The 25386-nt window shown below is 38.5% G+C and overlaps 1 protein-coding gene across 38 annotated transcripts in view; it reads right to left on the bottom strand.

The window, feature by feature from the left end:
• Positions 1-25386, bottom strand: part of KEL (Kell metallo-endopeptidase) — a 294970-nt gene that overhangs the window by 116754 nt on the left and 152830 nt on the right. For 34 of the 38 annotated variants that reach the window (XR_005371215.1, XR_005371216.1, XM_038559306.1 and 31 more), the window contains 2 exons: positions 4937-5075; positions 1025-1224 (listed from right to left, as the gene is read on the bottom strand). The exons of 3 other annotated variants lie outside the window; for them this stretch is intronic. The gene's annotated coding sequence lies outside the window, so the exon portion shown is untranslated. Of the gene's footprint in view, positions 1-1024; positions 1225-4936; positions 5076-6197; positions 6216-25386 lie in introns of those variants that run through there. One more of the 38 variants, XM_038559319.1, reaches the window with a different exon arrangement.

The following is a 25386-nucleotide window of genomic DNA, read 5'->3' as shown; positions in this document are numbered from 1 at the left end:
TATTTATCCTGGGCTTGGACTGCCAATGGTATCATATGAAAATGAGGCAAAGCAGTGGACACACAGTTCAGGGGAAGCACCTGTTTGGCACCTATATTTTGGAACTCAGAGACCCCCCAGAAAGACACTGAATCATTTAAGAAATACCAAATACATTATAAATACCAGGACACATGTGCAAGCACATCAGACTGTGATCATCAGCTCTTGGCTAACATGTGAGGTCACAGGTATATGTAATTTAAACATCATTCCCAATGCAATGTCCATGATTCATTATTAATAATTGCACAAATTTAGGTCCAAGGAGAATATGGTGAGCAGCTAAACTATCTACTTCTCCTTTCACACCTCCTCAGATATCACCCTATACATCCAGGGAGATGATTGTGCCTGTGGAGAAGGAAGCCTATACTTCCTTTAGGAGATGAGCTAGTCAATTGCATTCCTCTTCTCCCTACCTAGTGGAAGAGGGGAAGTTCCTCTCCTGACATAGGAGAAGCCTGAAGGTAAGCCCACACAGTGAAGGCAGGAAGTATGGCTCAGACATTCTGATGATAAGAAAGTTTTTTCTCAGATTCTCATCTCTGATGCCACAGAAACACTGGTCACCATGAGGGCTGAGAATACCAGTACAACACACCTCTCTCCCTTTCACCCTTCTCTACTTATCATTCTACTTGCCCAAGGTCATCTCATTCAGCCCACTGCTTCCAAGAACTGGTATTTGCTGCAGTGATGACAGGCATGCTATCCTGTCCTCTCCTTTCACCCCTCTCCAAGGTCTCCCAGAGATCAAGGAAGTTAACCTGAGCAGGCATCAGTCACATGTCCATGCCTGTATGCTACAGTTGGGACATAGCCAAGATAATTCCAGGAATTGGACTTGGACAATATCCTAAGATAACCTTTCTTTTTCCCCAGGGCCTAGGTAAGTTGTATAGTTTGAGACAGGCTGCCTGAAGTTTGAACCCACTTTGTGTCTTCTTTTTCCACCTTTTACAACTGGTTGCCTACAGTTTACCTGAGGTCCAAACTGGAGGGAGAGAAAATCAGGTCTTAGAATTCAGCACAACTCTTCACACTTGGCCCAACAAGTCTTAAGTATAAGAAGTTGTGTCTTCCATGATTCAGGTCTCAAAGTTTTCAATGTTAGAGCTCCTTTTGTTATCTCATATCCTCTGTTCATATTCATCTATTTCATAAAGAATTTTGAGTTGTGTTCTGTGCCAGAAAGAGGAGATAGAAAGGAAAATATAGCACAGAGACTTGACCTCAAGGATCTCAAAGAATAATGTGACACTCTTGACTCATATTGTAACAAATGTGGTTAGGATTATTTTTCATTATAAGTATTCATTTTCCTTAATTATATTAATCTCATCAACTACTTTTCATTAATATAAAAATTGTTCTTGTAGTTAATCATACACATCAATTTATTCACTATTTGGATAGAGTAGCCAGTTCAGAGTGAAGGAAGAAGATGCAGGACTTTAGGATGGAGCCTCCAGAAAAAAATGTTTCCATGTACTATATCATATGATACCTAATATGTAAATATGTGAAAGGAATTTAAAATAGGTATATAGAAGTTTGTGCATATGTAAAAACATTGCTTTTATTTTGTAAAATACAAAATCAGAAAAAAGAATGAAATCATACTTAACTCCATAATGAATGAAGTTTTCATAATAATAATATAGTCACTGATCACTGATTTAATTAAAATAGTACTAATTCAGGGGAGGATGAGAAAGAGAAGTGGGATCTAAAAGAGTTAAATCAATGTCCATCATAACAAAAAGTGAAAAAAATCTAAAACTGATAAGTCAATCACTAGCAGTATAAGCTTATCATTCAGAGGTGTGAAAATAATTACTAGAAAAGTTTAAAGTGGTTTTCTCCATAAAATAGGATAAAAAGGGCAGTGGCCTACAGTTTTTGAATTGCATTTTGAGTATGAGCCTTTTAATATCATTTGCTTTTGTAAAACATGTGTGTGTTTTACTTTGAGTTAGAAAATGGGGTTTTTTTTGTTGTTGTTACCTTACCTTTCAGGAGACTATTCTAACTATGCTTAACTCTAACATGCTACTAAGTGCAGGGTACTTATAAGCATCAAAAACTGAGCAATAGTATTGATCTCAAGCATCTTAGCCAATCATTAGTTCCTGACTGAAGAATCCAAGATCAAGGAAAAGACAGATAATTCTATACTATTCCTGCAAGTGACAGAACAAAAAACAATGATTCACAGTAGAATAATGACATCCACAGATGTCCCTGTTCCTCACTCAATATAACAAAAACACAGTTTAGGGTTAATTCAAAGAAGAATCTGACATATGTTCACCTGTCCACCAGCACATCACAGTAGATTTCTGCACTCTGAGTGACTGATGTGAACCCAAATCAACCTGTTATGATCTTGCTCCAGTATACCTTTTAACATTTGCTCCCAGTGTTTTCATTCAGAAATCTTGTGCTCTATCCACATTGGTCTTCTTACTATATTCAAGGTATGTCATTTTTTTCTACCCCACAGCCCTTGATTACACCTTTAACTATCCCATGACTTAGATCTATGCCATTTTCTCCACCTCTCTGAATGCTACCCATCTTTCAATACTCAGTAGATTGACTTCTTATTACAAACATGTGATATGCAAAGAACCACTAGGAACTGCAGAAGTTAGTCCCCTAAGAGCTCTATGTTTCATTAGAACATGAATGCAAGAAGGCAGGTAGTTATAATATAAGGTAAAGTTAAGTAGATTCCATAAGAACAGTATACTCAAAATACTGAGTGTTTAAAATGTGTGTCATGACATCAATTTAGAAGAATTAGAATATATTTCATATAGTAGAGAGTTATTGAAACACACCTCAAGGAATGCAGGTGACATGCAAATGGAAATGTGAACTTTGCAAAGGCACAGTGGAGGGTTGGAAGGATAAGCAAAGTTCAATTAGCAGAGCATCTTAAGGGATCAATGAAAAGCCCACTTCAGCTAAGAAGTATGGATCTATGTTGGAGAGTAGCAGGAAGTGAATCTGTAAATGCAAATTGGTGACATGGTAGAAGACCTCAAATGTCAGGTTGTGGAATTTTTACTTACTCCAATAGGTAAGATAACTCTGTAGATTTTGAGAGATGAAGTGGCCCGATCAGAGTGCTCCTTCATAAAGATTAACTTAGGGGCACTTGGGTGGCTCAGTGGTTGAGCATCTGCCTTCAGCTCAGGTCATGATCCCAGGGTCCTGGGATAGAGTCACACATAAGGCTCCCCACGGGGAACCTGCTTCTTCCTCTGCCTATATCTCCACCCCCCCCCATGAGTAAACAAAATCTTAAAAAAATAACTTTTCAGTAGTTTTTAAGATAATTTAAATTGGAGGAAATAGAATATAGAGACAGCAGTTAGAAGCAATTCTAGTAATTGCAGTAAAAATTTTTGAGGATATGAACTACTGTCATCAAGAAGGAAATAAAGAAGGATGGGTTGAAATGGGGTAGAAGAAGATCTCCAAGTCACTTGATGGCTGGTTGGTCCATCTTGCCATCTATCTTGCTCCATACAAAGAAGACTCTACTTTTTGTACCTGACAGACTAAGAAAATGGTGGTAGCAATGGAAGGAATTTGATTATTTGATTATTATGTTTTGGATACACTGAGTTGAAGTGTTAGTAGCATGTCCACGTGGAAGTGAATAACAGAACACTGGAATGAGGGTCAGGAACGGGACATTCAGATATTTCAGCACCAAAATGATACCTGAAGCAGGGGGGAGGTATAAACAGAAGAGATCTCTACAAATAATAACTTTTAAAAGTCTTTGTTTATGGGGGTGGGAGAAAGAGACTGAAAAGAGAAGAAGCATCTTATAACAAAGTGATCCCTCTCTTTTAGCTATTGTATTTTTTGTTGTTTGTTTTTGTTTCACTAATTTATTTCACAGAAGAAAGCAAACATGTGGGTCAATTTTGCCATCTTGAGCTGAAAGCTCATAATAGCAAAGATTCTAATGGAGATTTAAAGGATTGTATCTGAAAGGAAGGGGGTAATTCTGGAGTGGATTACTTAAATATTTGGTTGGCACTGCCCTATTCCCAGCCCAGTTGAGGTCCCTGGAAATTATCCTGAGACCTGAAGGACATGATGAACTGGAAGAAGGGGAAAGTGGGTAGTTACCATCTGATTTGCCAAGAACTGAGAGGTTTCCCAGTACACAAGACTTTCAGTGCTAAAATGGAAAGTTCTAGGCAAAACAGGGTAAGCTGGTCCCACCCAAAGGGATGGAATGAAGAAAGTGGGCAGAAATGCCATAGGTCTCAACTTGTTTATTTCACTAAGTTCTCTCAAAATGTGTCCAGGGCTAGGAAGCAACATTTATATTTAAAGTGAGTACAGGGATCCCTGGGTGGCGCAGTGGTTTGGTGCCTGCCTTTGGCCCGGGGCGCGATCCTGGAGACCCGGGATTGAATCCCACGTCGGGCTCCCGGTGCATGGAGCCTGCTTCTCCCTCTGCCTGTGTCTCTGCCTCTCTCTCTCTCACTGTGTGCCTATCATAAATAAATAAAAAAAAAATTAAAAAATAAAATAAAAAATAAAGTGAGTACAACTCAGATGGATGAAGCTCCTAGTTCACTGGGGGGGTGGGTGGGTAGGTGTGGGGGTGTTTCTATCAGCAATCATTCACCATAGAACCAGAGCCTCAAGACCTAACCAGATAAAGTGTCTGGGGTCCAATCTCTGCAGAAATCACAAGGCAAAATAGAGGATAAGAGAGGGCAGGACTCTGATTAGGGTAGTGCTAGGCTGGCAAATGGAAAGTCAGCAACAATTATTTCACATAATTGAAGTGGTTAATATGGCAAGCAAGTGAATACAGGTGGATTAAGTTGACCTCTGGTACAAGGACATTACTTACGCTATAAACCAGGAAGAACAGCCCATCTCCTGTTCGCCAGAACAGGAGTATTCATGTATTCAATGTATTCATGACAATGTGCCATTGTGCAGATCCTGTTGACTTCTCCTGAAGAAGCAGAAACTGTCTAAAAGGATACCTGAAAAGGTTAAGAGGATGTGTTGGAAGCCCTGTCAAATGGCCTATAGAGACTCATAAACACACCCTTCTTCCTTTCCATCCCTTCAGAAATCCCAGAGAGCAATGCTTCTTCATCCTCCTATGCTTGGCTGAGCTCCCAGTTTAGATATTAGTCCTAAATTCTAGGAGCAGAGGTTGACCACAAAGATTAAACTGCAATGTTAAATTCCAAGGAGCAGCACAATAGAATGAGAAGGGGATGGCTCTGGCAAGTAGAGAAACCTCGACATTGATGTAGTCCGACCACTTATTATTTGCATCATCCTAGCAAATTAACTTGTAACATTGGTTTCATAGAGGGCATCACACAAGGGGTTTTGTGAGACAGGGACATAATCAGATGAAAATGTCACTTGAGGGACACCTGGGTGGCTCAGTTGGTTAAGCATTTGCCTTCAGCTCAGGTCATAATCCCAGGGTCCTGGGATTGAGCCCTGCATCATGCTCCTTGCTCAGCACAGAGACTGCTTCTCCTTCTCCCTCTATCTACAGCCCTGCTTGTGCTCTCTCTCTCTCTCTCTCTCTGACAGATAAATGAATAAAATCTCAAAAAACAGTAAAATGCCACTTGGCATTTGCCAATACATGAGAAAGGGAACCTCTCTTCTACCTTCATAGAGAGGAATCCAACTCCCTGTGTGTGTGTGTGTGTTTGTGACTGTATTTGTGTGACTGTGTATGTGACTCTGTGTGTGTGTGACTGCATGTGTAATTTTGTAAATATGTGTGTGTGTGTGCATGTATGTGTATCTTCAGGTGACCCTCCTTTTTTTTTGTATATTTCTTATTAAAAGTTCGATTTGTCAACATATATTATAACACCCAGCGCTCATCCCATCAAGTGCCCCCCTCAGTGCCCATCACCCAGTCACTCCATACCCCCGCCCACCTCCCCTTCCACTACCCCTTGTTCATTGCCTAGAGTTCATTGCCTAGACAACATGAGTTGTCTCTCATGTTCTGTCACCCTCTCTGATATTCCCCACTCCTTTTCTTTCCTTTCCCTTTTAATCCCTTTCACTATTTTTTATATTCCCTCTATGAGTGAAACCATATGTTTGTCCTTCTCCGATTGACTTACTTCACTCAGCATATTGTCCTCCAGTTCCATCCACGTTGAAGCAAATGGTGAGTATTCGTCGTTTCTAATTGCTGAGGAATATTCCATTGTATACATAGACCACATCTTTATCCATTCATCTGTTGATGGACACCGAGGCCCCTACCACAGTTTGGCTACTGTGGATATTGCTGCTATAAACATCGGGGTGCAGGTGTCCCAGTGTTTCACTGCATCTGTATCTTTGGGGTAAATCCCCAACAGTGCAATTGCTGGGTCGTAGGGCAGGTCTATTTTTAACTCTTTGAGGAACCTCTACACAGTTTTCCAGAGTGACTGTATCAGTTCCCACCAACATTCCAACCAACAGTGCAAGAGGGTTCCCCTTTCTCCACATCCTCTCCATTTGTTGTTTCCTGTCTTCTTAATGTTCCCCATTCTCACTGGCATGAGGTGGTATCTCATTGTGGTTTTGATCTGTATTTCCCTGATGGCCAGTGATGTGGAGCATTTTCTCATGTGCATGTTGGCCATGTCTATGTCTTCCTCTGTGAGATTTCTGTTCATGTATTTTGCCCATTTCATGATTGGATTGTTTGTTTCTTTGCTGTTGAGTTTAATAAGTTCTTTATAGATCTTGGAAACTAGCCCTTTATCTGATAGGTCATTTGCAAATATCTTCTCCCATTCTGTAGGTTGTCTTTTAGTTTTGTTGACTGTTGCTTTTGCTGTGCAGAAGCTTTTTATCTTGATGAAGTCCCAATAGTTCATTTTTGCTTTTGTTTCTCTTGCCTTCATGGATGTGTCTTGCAAGAAGTTACTATGGCCAAGTACAAAAAGGGTGTTGCCTGTGTTCTCCTCTAGGATTTTGATGGATTTTTCTCTCACTTTTAGATTTGTCAACCATTTTGAGTTTATCTTTGTGTATGGTGTAAAAGAGTGGTTTAGTTTCATTCTTCTGCACGTGGCTGTCCAATTTTCCCAGCACCATTTATTGAAGAGACTGTCCTTTTTCCAGTAGATAGTCTTCCTTGCTTTGTCAAATATTGCTAGTTGACCATAGAATTGAGGGCCCATTTCTGGTTCTTCACTCTGTTCCATTGATCTATGTGTCTGTCTGTGTGCCAGTACCACACTGTCTTGATGACCACGGCTTTGTAGTACAACCTGAAATCTGGCAGCGTGATGCCCCGGCTATGGTTTTCTTTTTCAATATTCCCCTGGCTATTCAGGATCTTTTCTGATTCCATACAAATCTTAAGATGATTTGTTCCAACTCTCTGAAGAAAGTCCATGGTATTTTGATAGGGATGGCATTAAATGTGTACATTGTCCTGGGTAGCATTGACATTTTCACAATATTAATTCTTCTAATCCATGAGCATGGAACATTTTTCCATCTCTTTGTGTCTTCCTCAATTTCTTTCAGAAGTGTTCTGTAGTTTTTAGGGTATAGATCCTTTACCTCCTTGGTTAGGTTTATTCCTAGGTATCTTATGCTTTTGGGTGCAATTGTAAATGGGATTAACTCCTTAATTTCTCTATCTTCAGTCTCATTGTTAGTGTGTAGAAATGCCACTGGTTTCTGGGCATTGTTTTTGTATCCTGCCACACTGCTGAAGTGCTGTATGAGTTCTAGCAATCTTGGGGTGGAGGCTTTTGGGTTTTCTAGGTACAGTATCATGTCATCTGCGAAGAGGGAGAGTTTGACTTCTTCTTTGCCAATTTGAATGTCTTTTATTTCTTTTTGTTGCCTGATTGCTGAGGCTAGGACTTCTAGGACTATGTTGAATAGCAGTGGTGAGAGTGGACATCCCTGTCTTGTTCCTGATCTTAGGGGAAAGGCTCCCAGTGTTTCCCCATTGACAATATGATATTTGCTGTGGGCTTTTCATAGATGGCTTTTAAGATGTTGAGGAATGTTCCCTCTATCCCCTACACTCTGAAGAGTTTTGATCAGGAATGGATGCTGTATTTTGTCAATGCTTTCTCTGGATCTATTGAGAAGATCATATGGTTCTTGTTTTTTCTCTTGCTGATATGATCTATCACATTGATTGCTTTACGAGTGTTGAACCAGCCTTGCATCCCGGGGATAAATCCCACTTGGTCACGGTGAATAATCTTCTTAATGAACTGTTGGATCCTACTGGCTAGTATCTTGTTGAGAATTTTTGCATCTGTGTTAATCAGGGAGGTTGGTCTATAATTCTCTTTTTTGGTGGGGTCTTTGTCTGGTTTTGGAATTAAGGTGATGCTGGCCTCATAGAACGAGTTTGGAAGTATTCTATCTCTTTCTTTCTGAACAGCTTTAGTAAAATAGGTATGGTTTCTTCTTTAAACGTTTGATGGAATTCCCCTGGGAAGCCATCTGGCCCTGGACTTTTGTGTCTTGGGAGGTTTTTGATGACTGCTTCAATTTCCTCCCTGGTTATCGGCCTGTTCAGGTTTTCTACTTCTTCCTTTTCCAGTTTTGGTAGTTTGTGGTTTTCAGAAATGCGTCCATTTCTTCTAGACTGCCTAATTTATTGGTGTATAGCTGCTCATAATTTGTTTTTTTAAATCGTTTGTATTTCCTTGGTCTAGGTTGTGATCTCTCCTTTTTCATTCATGATTTTATTAATTTGAGTCTTTTGTTTTTAATAAGGCTGGCTAATGGTTTATCTATCTTATTAATTCTTTCAAAGAACCAACTCCTGGTTTTGTTAATCTGTTCCACAGTTCTTCTGGTCTCTATTTCATTGAGTTCTGCTCGAATATTTATTAGCTCTCTTCTTCTGCTTGGTTTAGGTTTTATTTGCTGTTCTTTCTCCAGTTCCTTTAGGTGTGAGGTTAGCTTGTCTACTGGAGTTTTTCCCAATTTTTTGAGGGATGCTTGTATTGCAATGCATTTCCCTCCTAGGACTGCTTTTGCTATATCCCAAAGATTTTGAACAGTTGTATTTTCATTCTCATTAGTTTCCATGAATCTTTTTAATTCTTCTCTAATTTCCTAGTTGACCCTTTCATCTTTTAGCAGGATGTTCTTTTACCTCCACATGTTTGAGTTTCTTCCAAATTTCTTCTTCTGCTTGAATTCTAGTTTCAAAGCATTTTGGTCTGAAAATATGCAGGGGACAATCTCGATCTTTTGGTATCAGTTGAGACATGATTTGTGACCCAGTATGTGGTCTATTCTGGAGAAAGTCCCATGCGCACTTGAGAAGAATGTGTATTCAGTTGTGTTCAGATGCAAAGTTCTGTATATATCTCTGAGATCTATCTGGGCCAGTGTATCATTTAAAGCTCTTGTTTCTTTGGAGATGTTGTACTTAGAAGATCTATCGATTTTAGAAAGCGCTAGATTGAAGTCACCAAGTATAAGTGTATTATTATCTAAGTATGTCTTTACTTTGGTTATTAATTGATATACTTGGCAGCTCTGACATTTGGGGCATAAATATTCATGATTGTTATGTCCTCTTGTTGGATAGACCCTATAAGTGTGATATAATGTCCTCTTCATCTTTTACTACAGTCTTCGGAATAAACTTTAATTTACCTGATGTGAGGATTGCTATCCCAGCTTTCTTTTGAGGATGATTTGAATGGTAAATGGTTCTCCAACGTTTTATTTTCAGGCTGTAGGTGTCCTTATGTCTAAAATGAGTCTCTTATAGACAGCAAATAGATGGGTCTTGCTTTTTTATCCAGTCTGAAACCCTGCATCATTTGATGGGATCATTTAGCCCATTCACATTCAGAGTTACTATTGAAAGATATGAATTTAGTGTCATCATGATACCTATTCAGTCCCTGTTTTTTGTGGATTATTTCTTTGGGCATCCTCTTTCTTTTACAGAGTCCCCTTTAATATTTCTTGGAGAGCTGGGTTGGAGGTCACATATTCTTTCAGTTTATGCTTAGTTTGGAAACTCTTTCTCTCTCCTATTCTGAATGAGAGCCTTGCTGAATAAAGTATTCTTGGCTGCATGTTCTTCTCATTTAGGACCCTGAATATATCCTGCCAGCCCTTTCTGGCCTGCCAGGTCTCTGTGGAGAAGTCTGCTGTTAACCTAATATTTCTCCCCATATAAGTTAGGGCTCTCTTATCTCTTGCTGCTTTAAGGATCTTCTCTTTATCTTTGGAATTTGCAAGTTTCACTATTAAATGTCGAGGTGTTTAATGGTTTTTATTGATTTTAGGTGGGGACTTCTCTATCTCCTGGATCTGAATGCCTGTTTCCCTCCCCAATTAGGGAAGGTCTCAGCTATGATTTGTTCAAATACACTTTCTGGTCCTCTGTCCCTTTTGGCGCCCTCTGGAACCCCAATTATACTTAGATTTTTCCTTCTGAGGCTGTCATTTATTTCTCTTAACTTTTTCTATGGCCTTTTAATGGTTTTTCTCTTTTTTCCTCAGCTTTCTTCCTTGCCATCAACTTGTCTTCTATGTCACTCACTTGTTCTTCTACCTCATTAACCCTCATCATTAGGACCTCCAGTTTGGATTGCATCTCATTTAATTGATTTTTAATTTTGGCCTGATTAGATCTAAATTCTGCAGTCATGAAGTTTCTTGATTCTTTTATGCTTTTTTTCCGGAGCTACCAATAGCTTTATAATTGTGCTTCTGAATTGGCTTTCTGACATCGAATTGTAATCCAAATTCTGTAACTCTGTGGCAGTGAATACTGTTTCTGCTTCTTTCTTTTGTGATGACTTCTTCTTTCTAGTCATTTTGCTCAGTGCAGAATGGCTGTATGAGAGAGCTGAGTCAAGAATATCAAGCACAACCTAAGTAAATTTCACCCTAGATGATTCTGCCGAGGACATAGATCAGAAATTGAAAACAAATATCAGAAAACAAAAGGACCACTAAAGTGAAAAACAAATTTTAAAACAAAGTAATAAAAAATAAAAGGCCACAAATCTCAAAGAAGGATAAGAAAAAAACGGGGGGAGATTGGGAGATGGTGGAGGGAGAATGTAGTCTACCTGAGGGGTTCTAGAGGGCGATCCTCTTGGTTCTGAGTATATTAAGTTCTGTATGTTAGAAGATGCTCAGTCCCAAATTTATATAAACCAGAAATACTAGTAGAAGGCCCTAACATTGACCACCAAAACATAAATGACATAAAAGAGGGTGGCAGAATGGGAATGAGGAATCTCAGAGAATGAACCAGCATGGCATACCACTTGGTTCTGGGTGCATGCTGGTCATGTTTTAGAAGGTATTAACTTCTGCCATTGTAGAACAAAATGAGTCAGAGAAAACAAAAGACACAATACAGAAAAAACATATATCTTCCTAAAATTAAGTTGAGTATGTTGAAGGGAGTCTGGAAGTGGAAAATATATGTAGGACCTGTAATTGTAGAAATATGAAAGTCGATAAGAACAAAAAAATAAATAAATAAAATAAAAATAAAGAAATATGAAAGTCAAAAGGAAGAATCTTAACAATGAAGAGGTGGTAAGATATTGTAGTTAAGATAGGAAAAGAGAAAAAAATGGAAATTTACAGTCTGATATAAAAACGAATTGTACTGGAAAAAGGAAGAAAAAAATAGGAGGGATCCCCTCTTTTTCTCTACACTGTGAATCCCACGCCTTCCCCTGGAGCTTCCCAGAGCTGCTCGGTCCAGAACTTGCTCTTCCCCTGTCGGTCTAGCTGGTCTTCTGCGGGAGGAGCCTGCTGTGCCGATTCTCAGGTATGTGCACCTGGGGGCGCTGCCTGGGGGAGCTGTTTACCCCATGAGGCCCCTGTTCCCTTGCGGTCCTGCCCCTCCTGGGCACCAGGTGACACCAGCAGGAACAACAACAGTGGCAGCGGCCAGGTCCCCAGCCCTGGAGTCAGCTCCCGCAGTAACTACCACAGCTCCCGGTCCGCAGGGCCTGGATGCTCCTGGCGCGGGGGCACTGACCTGCCCAGCTCGGGGGCATCCGGGGGCAGGAGTGTCCTCGCTGTCCTGGACCCTCCCGGCCTCCACCTGTCCCGAGGGGAGTGCAGGATTCTGGGCTGTGTCCCCGCTCCCTGTGCTCCAGGGCCCTGCACCTGGAATCGCGCTCCCAGGGCCACACAGCCCCCTCCGCCTGGAGCCCCCGCCTGACCCACTGGCTTCTTCCGAGGCCCCGCAGGGTGCGCTCCAGCCCTTTACCCAGCTCGGCCCACAGTCTGGCCCGCTCTCCCCTGGGCTCCCCTCCTCCTATAGTGGACCCCGGGAACCTGGAGGCTCCACTGCCCCTCCTGTGGTTCTGCCGGAGTTCCCTGTTAAGTGCCTTTCCATCTGGGAAGAATCCGGGGTGGATTTTTTAAAGTTCCTGCTCCTCCGGGGCTGTGCTTTCCTGTCCAGAGGCTCTAGCCACCTGGCTTTAGTCTGGCTTCTTCATTCCCCACCTCATTCTTTTTTATTTTTTTCTGTCCTCCTACCTTGTTAGAAACGAAAACCCTTCTCTCTGTAGCGTTCCAGCTGTTCTCTCTTTAAATCTCAGGTCGAATTCATAGGTTTTCGGGATGGTTTGAGAGCAATCTAGCTAAGTTGGTGGGGACAGGTGAGTTGGGGACCCTACTCCTCCACCATCTTCGCCAACCTCCTCAGGTGACCCTCTGGCTTAGAATATTACCCAGGAATAGAAGCCCTCTCTTCTTCCTCATCCTTCCTCAGGAGTTATATTTTAACTAAATGTTGCAGCTCTGATTCCAAAACTAGACAGGCTTGTCTTCTTTTGCTCACAGAGCTCAAAAACACATCAGTGGCTCCCATCTCATTGCAAAAAGAGGGCTGGAGCTTGTTTCTTTTTCTAATTCTGGAGGAACATTTAGCTATCTCTACCTCTGAGATATTCTGCTCCAAAGTCCTATATATGCCAGGATTGGATAACTGAGTCAGAAATGATCCCCTCCCCTAATCCCAGAGACACAGTTCCTGTGACAAAAATGAGCCATGGTCCTTCCTTCCTCCAGTTGCTTCCAGCTAACTCTCAAGCCTCACCTCTGTCCTCTATTTTTCACTTTGCTCCATACACAGTAAGTTTATAGGAACATGGAAGACCCCAGGGAAAGACACCCACAGTAGAGGACCAGCATGTTTCTGGAAATGCTCGAAGAAATCTTTTAAAAATGTAAGCTTACAACATAAATCTATGAAAGGTAAGGAATTCTCAGGCCTCCCAAAATGGAGAAGTCTAGAATTAGAGAACTTCATTTCTCCATTTCCTCTCATTTCTCCTGGTCCTCTGGACTCTTTGTAGCTAAGGAAGGGTAAATGGATAAGATCTGATACAAAACTGTCTGCTTTGTTGTTTTCTAGAGTTAAACCTTTGTTCCAAAGTTCCTGGCCCAACATGCCTGAAAAGAGCCAGTCTCTAGAAGGGAACTGGGATGAAGGGGTAGTCTTAATATAAATAAGGCCTCTGTCAAAAGTGGCAAGCCATCCCCTTGAAAAAGATTAATGAAAGGTTCTGTTCTCTGGGACTGGACTGTCTGGAAAGGAAGGAAATTTAAGTTAAGACTTTCCCGAGTATTCCACATTTGCACTGGACAATCTCCCTTAGGCCTCAATTCCTTCTCACTGCTGTCCTCCTTTAGCATGAATACACGTAGGGAAGACTGCTTCCCAGCCAAGAAGGATCTGAGCTGCAGAGTGTCCAGAGTTTTCTGCAAACTCTGCCAGGAGATGCCCAAAGTCACTAGGTTACACTGAAATTTTAAGATTTATCCATTCTTTCTACCAAACTGAGAAAATTATTTCCAAGTTTTCAAGACATTTAATTTTGAAAAGAGTTTATTCAGTCATTTTTTCTCTTAACAAATATTTTTTGATCACCTACTATTTGAGAGTTACTGTATCGGAATTCTTTGCCCCTTGAAACTTAAGGCAAATCATAGAAAAATATATGGCAAAATGCTGGGTTATAAGTGCTAGGGAGAAAAATGAAGCAAAGTAAGGGGATGAAAAGAGTCTAAGGGTGATCACTTAGACAAGTTTATGACGGAAGAGCTCCCTGAAAAGGAAATACTAGAGCAGAGTGAACCTGCCACTTGTGTATGTACAATAGAGGTTGCCAAGCAGAGGGAAGTGCAAGTATAACTCCTGAGGCAAGAGTTTGCTTTGATATGTTTAAAGAAGAGCAAGAATGCCAAGGCAAATGAAGTAGAATAGAGAGAAAAACAATAATAGAAACTTAAGTTGGAAAAATCTGTAGTGACCAGACCTACTAGGGCCTTCTAGACCATGACTGGGGAGGGGCAATGAATTTATTCTACATACCATGGAAAGCCATTAGGAAGGGTTTTGTTTTGTTTTTGGAGGGGGCAGTACAAAATGTGCTTTATTTTTTTAAAGGATCACTCTCTGGCTACTATCTGTAAAATAGATTATGAAAAGGCACAAACAGAATCAAGAACAGTTAGGAAATGTTGCTGGTGACAGGTGCTTGGGGTTTTACTAAGGGGGTGGAAGTGAGGATGCACAATGAGAAGGCATTATAGATACTTTTGCAGTAAGACCACAGGATTTGCTGGGATATTAGATGTGGATATTAGATGTGGAACATTATCATTGATGACTCCGGAGTCATGATTGATTATCTGGGTACTTGGAGAGGCCATTTACTAAAATGTGTGGAATGCTGTGGAAGGAGCAGTTTGAGAATGTGGAGAATCAAAAGTTTTGACCTGGATGTGTTAAATCTGTGATGCTTTATAAAATCCAATGAAGCTGGTATGTAGGCTGTTAAATGAATGCACCTGGAATTGAGGGGAAAAGTCAGGGCTGGAGATACAATTTAGGAGTCATTATCATATAAAAACCACTATGACAGATGATCCTAGAGAGTGAGGGTCATCCAACAGTTAGAGGTTAAGGACAGGAGGACCTTTCAAAGGGGACATGATTATTACACTCAAACAAGGAATAAAAGACAGAACACAATTCATGGTATAATATAATGGGAAAAAAGATGTTGTTCAAGTTAATCACTCTTAATGTTGATAAGAATATAGGGTAACTGGCAATGCCACACACTGCTTGAAAAGGTATCATTTGGGAAAAAGCTGTTTAGAACCAGAACTTCTTTTTTTTTCTTTTTCTTTTTTTTTTTGAGGTAGATAACTGTTTTATTTTATTTTATTTTTATTTTTATTTTTTTTATTGGTGTTCAATTTACCAACATACAGAATAACCCCCAGTGCCCGTCACCCAATCACTCCCACCCCCCGCCCTCCTCCCCTTCTACCACCCCTAGTTCGTTTCCCAGAGTTAGCAGTCTTTACGTTATGTCTCCCTTTCTGATATTTCCCACACATTTCTTCTCCCTTCCCTTATATTCCCTTTCACTATTATTTATATTCCCCACATGAATGAGAACATATAATGTTTGTCCTTCTCCGACTGACTTACTTCACTCAGCAGAACCAGAACTTCTTAACTTAGTAATTCCATTTCCAGAAATAGTGATTTACTTATTATTTTATTCATTTACTATTTATTGAGACTACTCCAAGCTCTGTTCTAGTCACTGAGAAAATAGTAGTGAAATAAATACACACACACACACACACACACATACACATACATGCTCACCCTTGCTTATATTCAAGTGAGGATCTTATTACAGTATTCTTTGAGTTAAAATTGAAGATAACTAAATATTTAAGGAAGGGTTTGGTTAAATAAATAATTTCTGTTCACATAATATATGTTAAGTAGCCTTTAAAATATGAGAGGAAATCTAATTATGCCAAATATTTATAAGCTACTGTGTAATAAATGATATTATGAACAAGATACACTGTATAGATTCATTTATAAATCATATTTCTATATGTGTGCACACATATATAAGCATACTTGTGCCAGGAAAATTCGCTGAACTACTGGCTTTTGAGTTTTTGTTGTTACTGTTGCTGCTATAGGAATAAGTGGGAAATATTATTCCTCCCCATCTTAATATGTGTTGGTGTGTTGAGTTTGAGCTCTACAATTTACATTATCTCTTGGGATTTGACAAATCAATGCATAAGAGTGAGTGTACAGGCCCAAAGGAGGCTGGTGTAAGGGTAGGAGCTACCTAATAGGAATCTAAGTTCATGACCAAAATGGAAGATTTCCAAGTCCAGTAGATAGGGCTGTTCCAGATGTATTTGATTTTGACAAATACAAAAAATTCTCTCAGATCTATATGAAAATTATAAATATATGTCTTATAAATTTATAGTTTACATAATTATACATTTATAATTATATTTTGGTCAATAAAGAATAAAGAAATAGAAATGGTTGAAAGCTATACTAGAATAACAGTGGTAAAATTATGATTTATCTTTATTTTCTTTGGTTACATTTTTTCCTACAGTGAGCATTTATAATTTTGCAATGTATTTCAAGTACAGTGAGACCTCAGAAGAAAGAGGTATCGCTTTGGCTAAGATAATCAGGGAAGACGCTTTGGAGAAGATGGGATTTGAGTATCAGAGTCCTAGGGGTAGAAATAGGGATGGGTGAATAATACAGGGGCAGGCAACACATTCACAGATGCAGTAGATCACAGGGACATGTTCAGGAACTTACAGAAGTTTGGTTTGTTGGAACATACATTCTCTATGTGGCACAGGCACATACTGTTTCTAACATCCAAGGTTGTTGTTGCCTGAGGGTGGGGTCTATGTGCAGGATAGTAGGGAAAAAGCATGTAAAAATGCTTCCCTCATTACCCTCCCTACATCTCTCAGTCTTGTTTCTATATGGTTTCCTTCCTTCAAAATCATGCAATAGTAATGTTCAACTATTTCCTTAATAAATAATATCTTATTTGAAATATAAGTAAAATCATTTAAATTTTAAAATGCCAAACCCTGCATTTGCAGAGATGCTGTTTCTAAGATGGGTCCATTGTTTCTGTTTTTGCTTTTGTCTGCTCAAGCAATTCCTTACTGGGGGATTTGAGAACCCATGATCTACTAAATTCTAAAACTCCAACCTCATTAGAGCTTCAGTTTAAATTCATAACTAAAAACTCTTTAAAACTCACTTCAGGAGCACCTGGGTGGCTCAGTGCTTGAGCATCTGCCTTTGGCTCAAGTCATGATCCCAGGGTCCTGGGATGGAGTCCCACATCAGGTTTCCTGTGGGAAGCCGGCTTCTCCCTCTGCCTAAGTCTCTGACTCTCTGTGTCTCTGATGAATACATAAATAAAATCTTAAAAAAAAAAAAAAAAAAAAAAGCACCTCACTTCAGGGCAGTGTTACAATATCTTTAGGCTCATTTTAGACCATGTTGTGAACTGTCCATCTTCCTGGCTATCTTTTTAGCCTTTGGGTTTAACTCAAACTGCTATTCCCCAAGAATGTGGCCTTTAGCCCTAATCTATATACATTAGGATCTCTATATCATTGATGGAATCTCAGCATTTCCTACAGGACTTTATAAAAATACCAAATTCCTACATCATTTTATCAAATTCCTGAATCAAAATCTTTTAGTATGGAGCCCAATAATCTATTTTATTTTCAAAGCTACACCAGAGATCTGGATGCAGCTAGCCCAGCACTTCCCTACTGGCCCTAGAGTTCACCAGTTCACCAGTTCACCTTTGGTCTACAAAGAATCTGACAGACTTAGTTTCTTCTCAGCCTGAACTATTCAGACTTCTTCTTTCCTACTATGACCTATTTATACCTTAACCTTCTGCTCCAGGCTCACCCATCTAGGTACTCTCCAGGTTCCCATCCCCATGGATAATGTAGCTCTGAAGTTCATTCATGAAGGAATGAACAAGATACCTTTGTATAACTTGAAGTGAGGAATATAGCTTTCTCAACTTGGGCACTAAAATCTCTGCTGATTAAAAATGTTGCTATAGAGGGATCCCTGGATGGCGCAGCGGTTTGGCGCCTGCCTTTGGCCCAGGGCGCGATCCTGGAGACCCGGGATCGAGTCCCACGTCGGGCTCCCGGTGCATGGAGCCTGCTTCTCCCTCTGCCTGTGTCTCTGCCTCTCTCTCTCTCTCTCTCTCTCTGTGAGACTATCATAAAAAAAAAAAATTAAAAAAAATGTTGCTATAGAACATCTTTAGGGGCATTCCAGGTGGCTCAGCGGTTTAGCACCGCCTTCGGCCCAGGGCGTGATCCTGGAGACCGGGGATCGAGTCCCATATCGGGCTCCCTGAATGGAGCCTGCTTCTCCCTCTGCCTGTGTCTCTGCCTCTCTCTCTGTATCTCTCTGTGTCTCTCATGGATAAATAAATAAAATCTTTAAAAAAAAAAAAAAGAACATCTTTAGTAACACTAACTTTGAAGTACCATATGTCTTGAAGATGGTAAAAAAAACAAACAAACAATAATATGAGAGGAATTTGAACATTGCCAATGATATATTTAAGTATAATGGCCCAGAGAGTGGGAAATGTTAGCTAGCCAAAAAAAATATGGCATCTCTGGCAAGGAGCAGCACAGAGTTTATGTTAATCCTTCTGACTCTTGCATCATTAATCCAACAACAATAGTACATGAATGGGAGCTATCATTACTCCAAGGGCAGGTCAAGATTTAAAATTATCCTGAACTGAAATGCAACATGTGGCAAATTCCTTCTTAATAATTCAAGAAGGAACAGGTAACATATTCAAACCATGAAGTAAGACAACAGTACCTTATTCTCACACAGTACCAGAAATGGAATCCTGAAAGGTAAATGTCATAATCAGGAAAATACAAATCCTTGAAGCAAACCAGTGCCTGGACTTAGTTAATAACCAGGTGGAATGTATCAGTCTGTGAGGGTCAGGTGCATTGAGAATGACAGCTTACTGTTTTGTAGATACTTGTAAAATATTCATAGGAGCACAAATTTCTACTGACAAGTAAATACTTCTGATTTTGTTACCAAGGGACATTATTACTGCATTATTTAGCCCTAAAAACTCTTTCCCAGTTGGGATTTTGTAACATCAACCCCTATTAAATATTTGACCAAACACCCAAATTTGAGAAAGGCTCCAAAAAACCTTTTGCCATAATAACTATTCTGGTTCCAACTTTACTTTGATATATTTCTCCATGAAAGTTAAGGCACATCCATGTTGATGAAACTACATTCTGCAATCAAAAATAACACTAAGTGTCATTTTTGAAAAGAAATTAGTACAGAATCACACTGCTAGTTAAGGCAGATCTAGACTTTAAACTAAAGTCTATCTGATTTTAAGACCTGTATTCTTGATTACTCTGCTACTTTGCCTACTTCCAAATGAGTAAGAATTTATAATTACATGGAAAAGACTTATTTAGGTATTTCACATTGGGTGTATATAAATGGGAAATAAGTTTATGATAATGATCTCATTATCATTAGTCCTTAGGTATATACAAATAAAAACTATAATGAGATTCAATTACACACATTCCAGACTAACTAACAACAAGAAAACTCACAAAAAAACAGTGTTGGTGAGGATGTGGAGCAACTGGACTTCACACACATTGCTGGTGAAATGAATAGTGGAAATATTTTTTGGCAATAGCTGAAGTTGAACAACTTGATACCCTATAAATGCTGAATACCTCATGACTAGTCAGTGCCATTCCCAGATACAGTCAATTCTGCAGTAACACTTGTTTTGTAAGCTTGAATTTGTTTCAGTTTGATTGATTTATTAGGAAAACAATTAGAGCATAATAAGAATTTCAGTTATCCTTACAGATAGTTTTACAAGATAGAAATACAAGATGAAGTAGAAACTATACCCAGCTGAACCAATCCATGAAGGAATACACAAAACACACTACCTACCTAAAACATCTACCAGCTACCTCAGTTCACTGGGTGTGTTATACTACAAGGTTGTATTTTATTACCCCTCTGTAATTACAAACTTTTCTATATAAGCAAACACACACTGAACATCCCAAACATATCTGAGTGTGCTTGTTCAAACTGCCAAGCACTAAAAACAAAAAAAGACAATACTATTTATATTGAGAGAGTACCTTGAACAAATCCTGAAGAAGTGGCTTTTTAGTGCTATTAGTTGCTGGTCTAGTGATTTCAAGCATCACTATAATTTCCAAAGCCTTCAGCGCTCCGGTGAAACCACAAGTGCAGATGAGAAAGCTACAAGAGGATCTCTCTAGCAGTGATCTTAAACTTAATTGAAGAGGAGGGTATCACTGACAATATTTTTTAGTGTTCTGCCCTTATTCCCATTTTTCTCATAATTTTATGGGTTTTATTGTGACATTTTCCTTGGATTTTTTGGAACACATACATTATAACAGAACCGTATATACCCAAAATAAATGAGTAGGCATTTGTACTTAAAACATGTGCAAAAAACAAATAAACAAACATAACAGTTTTCCTAACGTTCATTACAGTAGAATGGAGAAAAAAGGTATATATTTTTTTAAATATTTTTTTTAAGTTTTATTTATTTATGATAGTCACACAGAGAGAGAAAGAGAGGCAGAGACATAGGCAGAGGGAGAAGCAGGCTCCATGCACCAGGAGCCCGACGTGGGATTCGATCCCGGGTCTCCAGGATCGCGCCCTGGGCCAAAGGCAGGCGCTAAACCGCTGCGCCACCCAGGGATCCCGAAAAAAGGTATATTTAGATAATATTTTTTAAATGATGGAGAAGATTTAATTACTGCTAAGTGCAACAAACTAGATAAATCCCACAGAAATTATGTTGAGAAGGCAGTCAGATCCCAACTAGTATAGGTATGTGTGTGTGTATGTAGGGGTGTGTGTGTGTGTGTGTGTGTGTGTGTGTGTATAAAATCATATGTAAATTATTTTATTGTATGAAGTTCAGGAATAGAAAAAAATAGTCTTTGGTGATAGAAATAGACATTTTGGCTTAACATTGGAGGTAACTGACTTGAAAGAGGGCACAAGTTTTTGGTGTACAAGAAATAATCTGCATCTTAATTTGGGTGATGGTTTCAGAAGGGTATTGTAAAAATCCATCAAGCTTTACTTAAAATCTGGTCATTTTATGTATATTAAACCTCAAATTTTTTACAGAAAAAAATTATTTTAAAATATGTGAAAAATATATGAGAGAATTAAAATACACAGTAACAATGACATACAAAGTTGGAGATAAGAGTAAAGGAATTAAATGATTTAAGGCTTGGCATTGTCCAGAGATGATGTAATTAATATTAGATTCTCTCATATTATATATGTATACTAAAATTTCTAGCCTAACCACAAAAAATACTAATAGATTGCATAATGCAAAAACTAATATAGAAGAGAAATTGAATAATAAAAAGTGTTACTGATTCTAAAGCAGTAAAAAAGAATAGAAAAAGGAACAATGGAGGTAGGAAAAATATAAATTATATCCTTTGATAATAATTAAAATTCAAATATATCAATTATTATGTCAATGATAATTAAATTAAATGTCTAGATTAAAACACTAATATTTTCAGACTATATAAAAATTCCAAAACTCAGTTATATGCTGTTTATTTTTTTTAAAGATTTTATTTATTTTTTCATGAGAGACACAGAAAGAGAGAGGCAGAGACATAGAGGGAGAAGCAGGCTCCATGCAGGACTCCAGGATCACGCCCTGAGCCGAAGGGGGACGCTCAACCACTGAGCCTCCCAGGTGTCCCTGCTGTTTGTTTTTCATGCTGCTTATTAAAGATGGTTTGCAAAGTTAAGAGTATGAAACGACTGAAAATAAAAAATGCAAAAGGATTTACCAGATAACTAACTAAATGTAGCTGATGTCATTATATTAATATTAGATAGAATAGATTTTACGATCAAAAAATTAGTAGGGCAAAGGGACAAAGTTTATATTGACAAAAGTTCATTTCATGAGGAAATATAAAAATCTTGAATTTATATATACCAATAACCTAGGCTCAAAATTTATAAAGCAAACTTTTATAGAATAAGAATAAGAGAAATTATAGGGCAGCCCCGGTGGCGCAGAAGTTTGGCGCCGCCTGCAGCCCAGGGTGTGATCCTGGATACCCCGGATCGAGTCCCACATCGGGCTCCCTGCATGGAGCCTGCTGCCTGTGTCTCTGCCTCTCTCTGTGTGTCTATGAATAAATACATAAAATCTTTTTAAAAAAAGAGAGAATTTATAAATCTTTAATTGTATGGGGCCCCTGGGTGGCTCGGTGGATTAAACATCCTCCCTCAACTCAGGTTATTCCCAGGGCTGGGATTGAGCCCTGCATCAGGCCCAGAGCCTACTTTTCCTTCTCCCTCTGCTGCTCCACCTGCTTGTGCTCTCTCGCTCTCTCTCTGTCAAATAAATCAATAAAATCTTTAAAATTTTTTTAATTGTAAAAGGATTTCAGCACATCACTCAATAATTTATAGGAAACACTAACATAAATTTAGTAAGAATATAAACTATTTAAACACAATTTTTAAAAACTTAACCGATTAGATACATTAAAAACCATGATATTCAAAAAAAGATATATGCAAAACCACTTTTCCACATGGGTAAAATGATGGAAATTATACAGCATATATTAGTTTCCAATTGCTGCTGCTAAAATTACTGTAAATGTAGTGGATGAAAACAACACAAACATATTGTCTTACAGGTCCAAAGCTCATAGGTCCTAAATCAAGGTATCAGCAGGTCTAAGTTCCTTTTGATGGCCCTAGGGGAGAATCTGTTTTCTTTTTCAGATTCTAGCTTTGAAATAAATTTATAGCTTTAAATATATATTACAGAAAAAGAAAATGAAAACCATTCAAGCAGACATCCAAAGAAATTAGAAAAAATAGCAAATTAGACATAAAGTAGTAAGAAATAGATGAAATAGATAGAAACATAAACTAAAAATAATCTATAGTGTCAAGAGTTTTTTAAAGACTAATAAAACTGATAAATACCTGTAAAGACTAATTTTTCAAGATTTATTTATTTTATTTTAAGGAGAGAGAGCACAAGCACAGAGGGGAGGAGCAGAAGGAGAGAGAGAGAGAAATGTCAGCAGACTTCACAGTGAGCGCAGAGCCTGACAAGGTGCTTGTTCCCACAACCCTGAGATCACAACCTGAGCAGAAACCAAGAGTCAGTCACTTAACCCACTGCCACTCAGGTGCCCAAAGACTAATTTCTGAAAAGGGTAAAAAATGTGTAGGTGGAGGATACAATTACCGATCCTGCTGATATTAACAATATAACTAGAATATTATGTACAAGTTTATGCCAATAAATTTGAAAAATTATAAAACATAGAGTAATTTCTCTTTGTCAATATTGCTTAATAAAACATAGCTTTAAAAAGTAAAGAAAAAACAGCTTGAATAATCCAATAATTAATTATTAAAGACATTGAAATTATATCTTAAATTTCTCCCACAATGAGAACACCTAGCCCTATTATCTTCACCAATCACTTCTGCCAAATATTTCAAAAGTAAATAACAACAATTACATACAATTATTCAGGAGAATAGAGAAGAGCACTTCTCAACTCAACTTATGAGTCCAGCTTAACCCTGATAACAAATTTTTATAAATATATTATGAGGAAGTAAAATTACAGGTCAATATCACTCATGGACAGATAATCAAAGATACTAAGAAAATTCTATCAAACTAAATCCACCTCCTTATTTACCTATCTACATATCTATATATTCACCTACATACACCTATGTATGTATGTGTGTTAATATGTATGTGTGTGTGTATATAAATACATATGTATATACACTTAATACCATTATAACCACTTGGGTTTATTCCTGCAGTGAAAGGTTGGTTTGATATTCAAAAAACAGGGGCTACTAAAAAAAATAAAAAAATAAAATAACCAACCATCAAACAAAAAAAAAAAAACAGGGGTACCTAGGTGGCTCAGTCAGTTAAACATCTGCTTTCAGTTCAGGTCATGATCCCAGGGTCCTAGGATTGAGCCCCAATTTGGGCTCCCTGCTCCATGGGGAGCCCGTTCCTCTCTTTCCCTTTGCCTGGTGCTCCCTCTGCTTGTTCTCTCTCTCTCTGTGTCTCTCTCTCTCTGTTAAATAAATAAGTATTTTTTAAAAATTCAACAATGAAATTCTCCATGTTAACAAAATAAAAGAGAGAACCATGTAATCATATCAATTGGACCGAAAAACTTTTTGATAAAATTCATTCTTGGGGTGCAAGCATGCAGCCCGTTAAGAGTTTGACTCTTGGTCTCAGTTCAGGTCATAACCTCAGGTTTTTTGGATTGAGACCCACGTTGCTCCATGCTCAGCCGGGAGTCTGCTTAGGATTCTCTCTCCCTCTCCCTCTGTCCCCCTTGTGCTTGTGTGCTCTTACTCTCTCTCTCTCCAAAATTTAAAAAAAAAAAATCATTATCTACCTATGATTTCTTAAAACTTATCAAACCAGTGAATTAGTATTCTATTGCTGCCATAAAAATTGTGACAAACTTAGTGTCTTAACCAACACAAATTTATTATCTTGGAGTACTATAGATTAGAAGCTCAATATAAGTCTCACTGGACTAAAAAATCAAGGTGTCCAAGGGCTATGTTCCTTTCTGGAGGCTTAGAAGGAAAATCCATTTCCTTGCTTTTTCCAAGTAAGTCTGTCCTAATTCTTGGGCTCATAGCCTCCTTTCTCCATCTTCAAAGCCAGTAATGTTGCATCTCTCTGACTCTTAACTGAGCAAAGCTGAAAATGTTTTTCTGGTTTTAAGGATTCATGTGACTAAGTTAGGCCTGCTTGGAAAATCTGGATAATTTTCCTACCTCAAGATCTTTAACATTAATCACATCTGCAATGTCCTGTTTGCCATTCAAGGTAAACATATTTGTAGGTTCAGTAGATGAAGACTTGCACTTCTTTGCGGGGTGGGGGAGACATTTTCTGCCTACCCCAACTAGTAATAAAAGGGAACTTCTGTAATCTAATAAATAATACCTACAAACATCCACACCTAGCATTAAATTTAATATTGCACTATTAACAGCTTTCACTCTGCAACCAGAAATGCCACAGCATATCTTCAATGATCACTTCTGTTGAACACTGTACTGGAGATTCTAAGTGGTTTAGTAAGTCAAGAAAATATATAAAACTATAAGGGAATAAAAAATGTGCTATAATAATAAATGATATATTTGAGGATCCAAAAGAATCAATGAGAAATGATAAGGATTATCATGTGTTTACAAGATTTCTGGATACCAGATCAATTTACAAAAATAATTGTATTTCTATATACCAGTAACAATTA

This window comes from Canis lupus, chromosome 16, assembly GCF_011100685.1.
Source record: "Canis lupus familiaris isolate Mischka breed German Shepherd chromosome 16, alternate assembly UU_Cfam_GSD_1.0, whole genome shotgun sequence".
NCBI lineage: Eukaryota > Metazoa > Chordata > Mammalia > Carnivora > Canidae > Canis > Canis lupus.
The sequence above is the reverse complement of the archived record's forward strand: the minus strand, read 5'-3'. Positions and strand labels throughout refer to the sequence as shown.